The sequence below is a fragment of the Phoenix dactylifera genome, chromosome 5 (assembly GCF_051530095.1).
Source record: "Phoenix dactylifera cultivar Ajwa chromosome 5, Ajwa_hap1_PhDact_Kaust_v1.1, whole genome shotgun sequence".
NCBI lineage: Eukaryota > Viridiplantae > Streptophyta > Magnoliopsida > Arecales > Arecaceae > Phoenix > Phoenix dactylifera.
Window position 1 is genome coordinate 23,372,544 of NC_143194.1, and position 10,565 is coordinate 23,383,108.

Genomic DNA, 10,565 nt, shown 5'->3' on the forward strand with positions numbered 1-10,565 from the left:
ATCAATATAATTTTTTTTACCAAGATCACTACCGAGAAAAGTGATATTAACATTCATTTGATGTATATCCTTATTATGTATAGAGGCTATGACCATCATTGTTCTTATTAGAGTTAGTCTTGTTGTAGGTGAATACACATTAAAGTAATCAAGCGCTTCATTTTGACTATATCCTTTGTCCATCCATCTGGCCTCATATTTATCTATAATACTGTCAAGCTTCAATTTCTTTTCTTATTACCCACTTATAGCCTATGGTTTTAGTATAAGAAGGAACAATGAATTAATAGCCACTTAAGACCCACTTGAGTTACCATTGAAAAACAATGAATTTATTTGTTGTGGTATTGGTGAAGAAATAAGCAAGGTGTACCAAAAATGCTATCATAAGGACCGTGTCTTCCCCACTAGGATTGTAGTCTCAAATTTGTAGATGAATATTTGGAAAACCAACCTTCGGAACACAATGCCTGACTAATCTGTTTTCTTTAAATCTACATACTTCGAGAAAAATGAACTAAGTTAACCCTTTATAGCTAAAAGAATACAAGAAAACCATTACAAGACATGAAAGAATGGATTCTATCCTCTTTTCTTATTTTATCAAATTTAGATGACATCTCAAAGGTTATTATTTAAGAGACATGCATGTTTTTTAAATAAATTAGAATTCTTCATAATTGTTGAGTATTGAAGTGCAGTGGCTTAAAACGATTTGATAACCACCAACAAAAACGAGCGATATTTACTGGCAACAGAGTCTTCTTTCTGTTTTTGTTTCTTATTTTTTCCCCTGATCCGTGCTCGTTTTGTTCGATGAGCTAAAGCCGTCCTTGAAATGTGCAAACACCAGAAAGTGGCGGACGCAAGGAACGACGCTGGAGTCTAAATTTGCGGGACCAATCTTAATTTATTTCCCCTAGTCCAACGATGGATAGCAAGAAACACTGAACCGAATAAAGTTGTTCTGGTAAATTTGTGGAAGGTAAGGTGTTCTTTCAAAGATAGAGGCAGTTTGATCTTATTGGGTGTACCCGTTTTCGTCGGATATGATACTTTCGTATTAGCAAAAAAAAAAAAAAAAAAAAAAAAAAAAAAACTTGGCGACTCATATATAGATATAAATAACCCATCGAAGGAGGAGATTCCAACTAGACCCATCTTCTTGTTTCTTCCTAGCTCCCATCCCAACCCAAACCCAAACCCTTCAAACTCGATGGATACCAGCAAGGAAATCGCTGTCCAGCAAGGAGGAGATTGTAATCTGTTATTTGTAGGTGAATACTTGGAAAACCTACCTTCGTAATAGAATGCCTGACTGTAATTTTTTTTTCTTTAAATCTACGTACTTAGAGAAAAATGAACCTATTTAACCCTTTATAGCTAAAAGAATACAAGAAAAGCATCACAAGACATGAAAGAATGGATTCTATTCTCTTTTCTTATTTTATCAGATTTAGATGACATCTCAAAGGTTATTATTTAAGAGACATGTATTTTAAATAAATTAGAATTTTTTATAGTTGTGGAGTATTGAAGTGCAGTGGCTTAAAACGATTTGATAACCACCCAATATAACTACCGACAGCAACCGCCCCATCTCGCCAAAAGAACCCCCCAAGAAAATTAACGAGCGGTATTCACTGCTCTCTATTACCCTCGCAAGAAGTGTTGGTATATTTTATATCATTTATGAAGTTTACGTATTTAATGGTTCATGTATTTGGGGAGATAAAAGGGTTTAGGGAGATGAAAGGTTTATGTATCTAGGGAGATGAAGGGTTCATGCATTTAGAGAGATGAAGGGTTTATGTATTTGAGGAAATGAAGAGTTCACGAGGAGATGAATGAAAATTACTCTCAGTTCCGAACTATATAAATCCTTCCCCCCCCCCCCCCCCCTCATTCCAAATATATATGATATCATTTTATTTTACTTACAAAAATACTTTGAGAGAGTTCTTGGCAAAGAAGAGTGTTTATTTAGTAGAGCTTTGGGCTTGACTACTTGTGCAACAAGTCATAATATTTTCTATTGTACCGGATTTTAGGCTTTGCCAATCATAGAGAATTTGAATCTTTTTAAAAAGAGTAAGATTTCCGTACAATCTTCTTAAAGAGAGTAAGACTTCCGTGCAATCTTCTTAAAGAGAGTAAGATTTACGTGCCTCAGTATAATTGGTCTCGTCTTCCCAGTATTTCCCCAACAAGAAGTCTTTCTCTCTGTTGTTGTCTCTTATTTCCTATTTTTTTCCGCCGATCGCTGCTTGTTTTGAGCCATAGCCGTCGTTGAAATGTGCAGACACCAGAACGTTGTGCACGCAAGGAAGGACGCTAGAGTCTAAATTTGTGGGACCAACCTTAATTTCCCCCAGCCCGACGGCAAAACACTGACAATGGTCGAGAACGATGGATGATAAGGAACACTGGAGCGGACGAGGATTTTTGTGGTTGGTGAGGTGTTCTTTTGAGGCGGTTCACACCAAGACAATAGCTCTTTTGTAAGGTTGTGGGGGAGGAGGGATTCGAACCTCCGACACCGTGGTTCGTAGCCACGTGCTCTAATCCTCTGAACTACAGACCCTACTCCATCTCTTGTCAAGATGGATATTCCATAATAATTGCACATGATAACTCTCTGATCCGTCTACTGTTAACAGATTGGTATTGCTTAGTAATAATATTCCACTTATAATCCTGTGGAAGTATCGACGTAATTTCATAGAGTCATTCGGTCTGAATGCTACATGAAGAACAAAAGCTAGATGATGGAACGGGGAGACCTAGGGTGTAGAAGATCATAACATGAGTGATTCGGCAGATTTTGATTCCTATATATCCACTCATGTGGTACTTTATCATATGATTCATATAAGATCCATCTATCTAGATATCATCATATACATCTAGAAAGCCGTATGCTTTGGAAGAAGCTCATCCTCTTTATGATAAATTATCCGCTTGCCCCGAAATGACCCGCCTGATTAGGGAAATCCCAATTCAGTGGGCCTTTCGATACAATCAAATAGATTGCCACAAGGGCGCCATATTTTAGGAGCCCAAACTATGTGATTGAATAAATCCTCCTCTATCTGTTGCGGGTCGACGGCTCCTTCCCCTTCTTCAAACTCTGATTCGTATTTTTCATATAGAAATCTCTGATCAACGATAGAACAAGATCTATTTTGCATCATATCTAACTGATTTCTTGGTTCAGACTGAAGAGGTAATGTTATATGTTTTTTTTACCGACGCACAAAAAAAAAATATTTTGTTACAAATGAACAAGATATTGAGGAATTGTTCATATGTAAGATCATAATTATTGATACGGGTCTTTTCCACATAAAAAGGGAATCTTTTGTTACAATAGAACCAGAAGTGATGTGGATCATTCAGGAATCGAAGTCGATTTGCTTTATAAAAAAAAGATATCAATATAATTTTGTATTTTTTTATCTTCCTGTAAATCTCTGGAATAATTTTTTGTTTGTGCGAACCAAAAGGATCGGTGACTTTGGGTTGTACCAACTACCAAGTCTGAAACCAAGTGGATTTATTTTTTGGAATCAAAAAGAAAAAAAACATTGGTTCGATCCTTTTAATTTCAGGCGACTCATTGATATAAATAACCGATCGAAGGAGAAGAATCCAACTATGTTTCTTCGTAGCTAACTAGCTACCATCCCTACCCAAACCCAAACCCTTCAAACTCGATGGATCCCAACAAGGAAATCGCTGTCGAGCTCCTCCCCCTCCTTCGAACCTACAAGGACGGCCGCATCGAACGCCTCTTCGGCACCGACTTAGTCCCACCCTCCCTCGACCCTTCCACCGGCGTCACCTCCGAAGACGTCGTCATCGACCCCGACACGAACCTATCCGCCCGTCTCTTCCTCCCCGACCTCTCCTCCCTCGGCCCTTCCCAGAAGCTCCCCGTCCTCGTTTACTACCATGGCGGCGGCTTCTGCTCCCTAAGCCCCTTCTCGGCCCTCTACCACAACTTCGTCAACTCCCTCGTGGTCGAAGCCAAGGTGATCGCCGTGTCGGTGGACTACCGTCTGGCGCCGGACCACCCGCTACCGGCGGCCTACGAGGACGCGGCGCGCGCGCTCCAGTGGGTGGCGTCCCACGCCGAGGGGCCTGGGCCCGTGCCCTGGCTCGCCGAGCGGGTGGAATTCTCGCGCGTGTTCTTGGGCGGCGACAGCGCCGGCGCGAACATTGCTCACAACATGGCGATGCGGGCGGAGGCGAAGATCGAAGGATTGGTGCTGATACACCCGCACTTCTGGGGGTCGGATCGGATGGGCTGCGAGAAGGACCGGGTTGACAAGCCGTTTCTGGAGGCGGAGATGCTCGACCGGCTGTGGCCTTTCGCGTGGGGGAGCGCGGTGGAGAGCGACGACCCGCAGATAAACCCAATGGCGGAGGGAGCGCCGAGCCTGGCGGGGCTGGGGTGTGGGAGGGTGCTGGTGGTCACGGCGGAGAGGGATGTGCTGAGGGACAGGGGAAGGGCGTATTGCAAGGCGTTGAGGGGGAGTGGGTGGAGAGGGGTGGTGGAGCTGCTGGAGACCGAGGCGGAGGACCACGTGTTTCATCTGCTCAATCCTGGTTGCGACAAGGCGCTGGAGATGATGACGCGGTTGGCCGGTTTCCTTCGTGGGTAGCGGGTTGGCGACGATACGAATACGATCATAAATGGGCTCGGGCTAGGTTCTGGGCCTCGGCTCGAGAAAGTTCGTTTCATGCCCAAGTAAGCAACAGGTATCGAACCCAAGATGTTGTAATGGTTGTGTATAACCAAATAAGAAGAATTTGGTTCAATCGTCGTTGCCTTATAGGCTGTTATTACTCAAAGTCATGATAATTAGATGTCTACCAATTTTTGGGATGCATCATCTGCAAAATCAAACTCATAACCATCAATTACTATGGATGAAAAATGAAAAAATGTTGGGGTGAAAAGCTATGAAAAATAAAAGGAAACATTTTAATTGTGAATTTTCTCTTGCAAAACAACTCTTCCAAAAAATGATACAGGAACAAGACAGATGTACATGCAGGCATTGGTAGAATACCACCAAATGGGAAATATTATTTGTTACGGGGGAACTTAGCCACCATGCCCCACGTGACCGGCACGCGCGCCCAGGAAGACTACGGCAGCCCCTTGATCCAGCAATCCGACCCCGAGTCGGACATCTTCGGCTCCGCAGCCCGACCCCGAGTCGGCTGCCCCTTGATCCAGCAATTCGACCCCGAGTCGGACATCTTCGCCTCCGCAGCCCGACCCCGAGTCGGCTGCCCTTTGATCCAGCAATCCGACCCCGAGTCGGATATCCTCGGCTCCGCAGCCCGACCCCGAGTCGGCTGCCCTTTGATCCAGCGCTCCGACCCCGAGTCGGACGTCCTCGGCTCCGCAGCCCGACCCCGAGTCGGCTGCCCTTTGATCCAGCGCTCCGACCCCGAGTCGGACGTCCTCGGCTCCGCAGCCCGACCCCGAGTCGGCTGCCCTTTGATCCAGCAATCCGACCCCGAGTCGGATATCCTCGGCTCCGCAGCCCGACCCCGAGTCGGCTGCCCTTTGATCCAGCGCTCCGACCCCGAGTCGGACGTCCTCGGCTCCGCAGCCCGACCCCGAGTCGGCTGCCCTTTGATCCAGCGCTCCGACCCCGAGTCGGACGTCCTCGGCTCCGCAGCCCGACCCCGAGTCGGCTGCCCTTTGATCCAGCAATCCGACCCCGAGTCGGATATCCTCGGCTCCGCAGCCCGACCCCGAGTCGGCTGCCCTTTGATCCAGCAATCCGACCCCGAGTCGGATATCCTCGGCTCCGCAGCCCGACCCCGAGTCGGCTGCCCCTTGATCCAGCGCTCCGACCCCGAGTCGGAGATCTCTTGATAACGACAGGCTATTCCCCAGAGGCACGCCGCGGCCTCCTGCTCCACTACTCCCTGCAACGGCTGTATCCGATGCTGCTCCACGATCTCCTGCATCAGCCGTACAAAGCGGAGCCCCACTATGCCCTGACGTGGCCGTACCCGGTGCTGCTCCACGACGCCCTGTAACGGCCATGTCAGTGGCCACACCATCGTGCCCCACGATAACGAACCCCCCTGAGAGACCCCCCAGCCAGGTATATATGCGGCTGGGGGGAGAAAGGGGGGAGGTGAGCAATATCTCCCAGAGCACTCTCTTACTTGCGATTATCACCTCTCCTCCTCCTCCAATCTCCTCTGACTTGACCGTCGGAGGGCCATCACCACCCTGGTGGTGGTGCAAGGCTTGTTTGCAGGTTTCTTGGCGGAAGGTGGAGCGCAACCAACACCAACCAAGACAACTCAGACGGAATTCCGTTCACACCGCAGTGCCAATCGTTCACGGTTTGGACCACCAGCAACAGTTGGCGCTAGAGGAAGGGACGAATCTTAGAACGATCGTAATGGCACGGCGAGGTGGTCGTGGAGCTTCCAATGCTTCCGGTCGCGGAGCCTCTCGCGCCTCCGGCCGGGAGGCTGCTGCGTCCCCAACGCACTCTCAGCAGCACTCCACCGCCCCTTCTCCCATTCAGACGGTCGAAGCTGCCCAGTTCGACCAGCTAGCCCAGCAGGTTCGCACCCTCGCGGAGGCAGTGCAGAATCTGCAGGGCGTGATCTCTCGGGTGCCGCAACGGGCTCAGGAGCCGCTGCCCCCCGAGCACTCGCCTCTTCCTCACAACCCGCGCTCCTTCCTCTCCCATGGAGAGGAGCGCCGGCGCGAGGAGGATTCTCGAGTGCGGTCCATTCTGCCAGGACCTTCTCATCGGAGCTGTGCGGGGTACGAGAGGCGGACCCGGGCGCGTTCTCAGACACCCCAGTCCTCGAGGGGCCCGCACTCCAGTCGGTCCCCCTCGCGCCGCTCCTTGTCCCCCACCCACCGGTCGCGCTCCCTGGACCGGCGGGTGGACGATCTCCACAGACAACTCCAGGTCCTGAAGGGTCACTCCAAAGATCCCTTCGCTGACTTGGAGATCTCCTCCCAGCCGGCGTTTGCCTCGAGGATCCTGCGGACCCCGAACCCGCCGGGGTTCAAAATGCCGGCGATCGAACCCTACGACGGGGCGGCGGACCCGCGGGACCACGTGGAGAGTTTCAGGACTCTTATGCTCCTCCATGGAGCATCGGATCCGCTCCTCTGCAAGGCCTTCCCGGCGACCCTCCGTGGCCCGGCAAGGGCATGGTTCGCCGGCCTGGAGGCTAACTCCATCCAGTCCTTCGACCAGTTCACCCGCTTCTTCATCAGCCATTTCGCCGTCAGTAGCAGGCGGCGACTGGTCTCCGACTCCCTCTTTGATGTCCGGCAAAACGAGGGAGAAAGCCTGCGGGATTATCTCACCCGCTTCAACAAGGCTACACTGGAGGTCCGGAACCTGAGCCAGGAAGTGGCTCTCTCAGCCCTGAAGCGTGGCTTCCGGAAGGGCAGACTCACCTTCTCCCTGGACAAACGCCTGCCGCGGAGCTTCCCGGAGCTGTTATCTCGGGCAAACCAGTATGCAGACGCCGAGGAGGCAGCCTCCCACCGGAACAAGGAGGCCGCCGAGGCCCCTCTAAAGCCCGGGAAGAAAAGGCGAAAAGAGGCACCCCAGAGGAGGAGCCCGACGCCTCAACGCCGGCGCAGAAGCCCGTCACCAGCAAGAAACCACGGCGCCACACGCCCTCGTTCTCCGCACCGACGCTTCAACCGGTATACCCCACTCCTGGCCCCCCGGGCCCAGATCCTCATGGAGGTCAAGGGGCGGGAGGACCTCCCGGTCCCGAGGCAGATGAAGAAGATCCCTGGGAGGAGGCCTTCTCGGGCGTACTGTGAGTACCACCGAGACCACGGCCACGATACCGAAGACTGCTTCCAGCTTCGGGACGAGATCGAGGCTCTCATTCGCCGAGGGCGTCTCGGTCGATATATAAACGACCGACGTCCCCCGGCAGACCCGCGTCCGGCCGACCCGGCCCCTCAGGAGCCTCGGGAGCAGAATCGACCCGTTGCGGGAGTGATCCACACCATCACTGGGGGCTGCTCTCGGCCCGTGAGGAACGCAGGGGGCTCGGCGGAAGCATCAGGAGTGGCCGTCGCGAAGAGGCAGCGGGTCGGAAATGTAATCACTTTTTGTGATGAAGATGTAAAGGGGGTTCAGACTCCCCACGATGACGCCATGGTGATCTCTCTCACTATGGCGAACTATGATGTAAGGCGTGTTCTTGTGGATAGTGGAAGCTCGGCTCCGGTTAGTGGAATTCCTCCGAGCCAATGCTGATGTGTTTGCCTGGTCGGCGGCCGATGTACCTGAGATCGACCCGGAGGTCATTTCTCACGCCCTCAACGTCGACCCGACCCACCGACCAGTAAAGCAAAAGAAGAGACACTGTGCCCCGGATCGGATCCGGGTGGTCGACCAGGAGGTAGACAAACTCTTGGAGGCAGGTTTCATAAGGAAAGTGAGCTACCCCGAGTGGCTGGCAAACGTCGTACTTGTCCGGAAGGCGAGCGGGAAGTGGAGGATGTGCGTCGACTACACCGACCTGAACAAGGCGTGCCCCAAGGATAGCTTTCCGCTCCCGCGAATAGACCAACTGGTCGACGCGACTTCCGGATATCAGCTGCTGTCTTTCATGGACGCCTTCTCCGGCTACAACCAAATAATGATGGCTCCACAGGACGAGGAGAAAACGGCCTTCATAACAGACAGGGGGTTGTACTGTTACAAGGTAATGCCCTTCGGTCTGAAGAACGCTGGCGCTACTTACCAGCGCCTCGTCAATAAAATCTTCAAGGAGCAGATCGGCCGGAACATGGAGGTGTACGTGGACGATATGCTGGTAAAGAGCCGCCATGCGGATCAGCACATTGCGGATCTGGAGGAGACCTTCGCCACCTTGCGGAAGTTTCGTATGAAGCTAAACCCAGCGAAGTGCGCCTTTGGTGCTTCGGCCGGGAGGTTCCTCGGCTTCATTGTCAACCAGCGGGGGATCGAGGCCAACCCGGACAAAATCAAGGCCATCCAAGATATGTCCCCTCCGACCAAAGTGAAGGAGGTTCAGGAGCTCGCTGGGAGGGTCGCCGCGCTCGGACGATTTGTGGCAAAATCGGCCGAACGCTGCCAACCGTTCTTCAAGGTGTTGAAGCGCCCGAAAGACTTCCTCTGGACGGCTGAATGTCAAGTGGCGTTCGACCAGCTCAAGGAGTACATAGCGTCTCCTCCCCTGCTGTCCAAGCCGCAAGAGGGGGAGATGCTCTACCTTTACCTGGCGGTCTCCCCAACCGCATCAGCGCAGTACTGGTTCGGAAAGAGGCAAAACTTCAGAAGCCCGTGTACTACACCAGCCGAGTCCTCCGGGATGCCGAGACGCGGTACACGAAGGCTGAAAAGATCGCCTTCGCGCTGCTGACTGCGACCAGGAGGCTTCGCCCCTATTTCCAGGCTCATTCTGTCACCCTTTTGACCGATCAACCACTGCGGCAGATCCTCAGCAATCCTGAGAATGCGGGACGGCTGGTGAAGTGGACAGTAGAACTTGGTGAGTTCGACATCCGCTACCAGCCCCGGCCCGCCATCAAGGCCCAGGTGCTCGCGGACTTTCTCGCTGAGTGCACTGTGCAGGAGGCGGAACCTAGGCCGCCGGAAACACCCAGCCTCGACCTCCCGATCTGGACGCTCCACATTGACGGGTCGTCGAACCCTGAAGGTGGAGGGGCTGGGCTGGTCCTTACCAATCCCGATGGAGTGATAGCCGAGTATGCCTTGAGGTTCGGATTTCCAGTGACCAACAATGAGGCGGAGTACGAGGCCCTAGTCACGGGACTCAAACTCGCCAAGGAGCTCGGCATCCGGCGTCTGAAGGTCTTCACCGACTCCCAGCTGGTGGTCGGGCAGGTTCGAGGAGAGTTCGAGGCACGGAGCCCGACCATGCAGAGCTACGTCCGGAAGGTGCAAGCACTCATTCCCGACCTCGGCAGTATTGACATTCAGCAGGTCCCAAGGAGCGAAAATGCTAGGGCCGACAGGTTGTCCCGCTTGGTGGGCGCTGAGGCACACAACCTGTCAAGGGCGATATACCTGGAGACCCTAGATGCCCCGAGTATCGGCGAGGCTGAAGCGGTGATGGCAATTGATCCGGAACCATCTTGGATGGACCCGCTTGTAGCTTACCTCGCCGAAGGGATCCTCCCCGAAGATGAAGATCAAGCTCGGCGACTTGTTATGAAGTCCGCCCACTACGTACTCTACGAAGGGAGGCTGTATCGGACCTCGTTCACCGCCCCCCTCTTAAGGTGCCTCCGCCCTTCGGAAGCGGCTTACGCCCTCGGCGAAGTCCACGAAGGCATCTGCGGATCGCACCTGGGGGCTAGGTCCCTGGCACATAAGATCATGAGGCAAGGCTACTATTGGCCGACCTTATTGGAAGACTCAAAGGATCACGTACGGAAATGCGACGCCTGCCAGCGCCACGCCAACATCCAGAGAGTCCCCTCTGTTCCCTTGGCGCCAATCACCGCCCCCTGGCCCTTTGCACAGTGGGGAATGGATATCCTC

General features: G+C 52.2%; 1 pseudogene across 1 annotated transcript; it reads left to right on the top strand.

Moving 5' to 3' along the window:
• The first annotated feature begins 3,610 nt into the window (after positions 1 to 3,610).
• LOC103718281 (putative carboxylesterase 2 pseudogene) lies at positions 3,611 to 4,876 on the top strand (annotated as a pseudogene). The gene has a single exon (XR_015987166.2). The product of XR_015987166.2 is annotated as a putative carboxylesterase 2 pseudogene (transcript).
• The last annotated feature ends 5,689 nt before the right edge of the window (positions 4,877 to 10,565 follow it).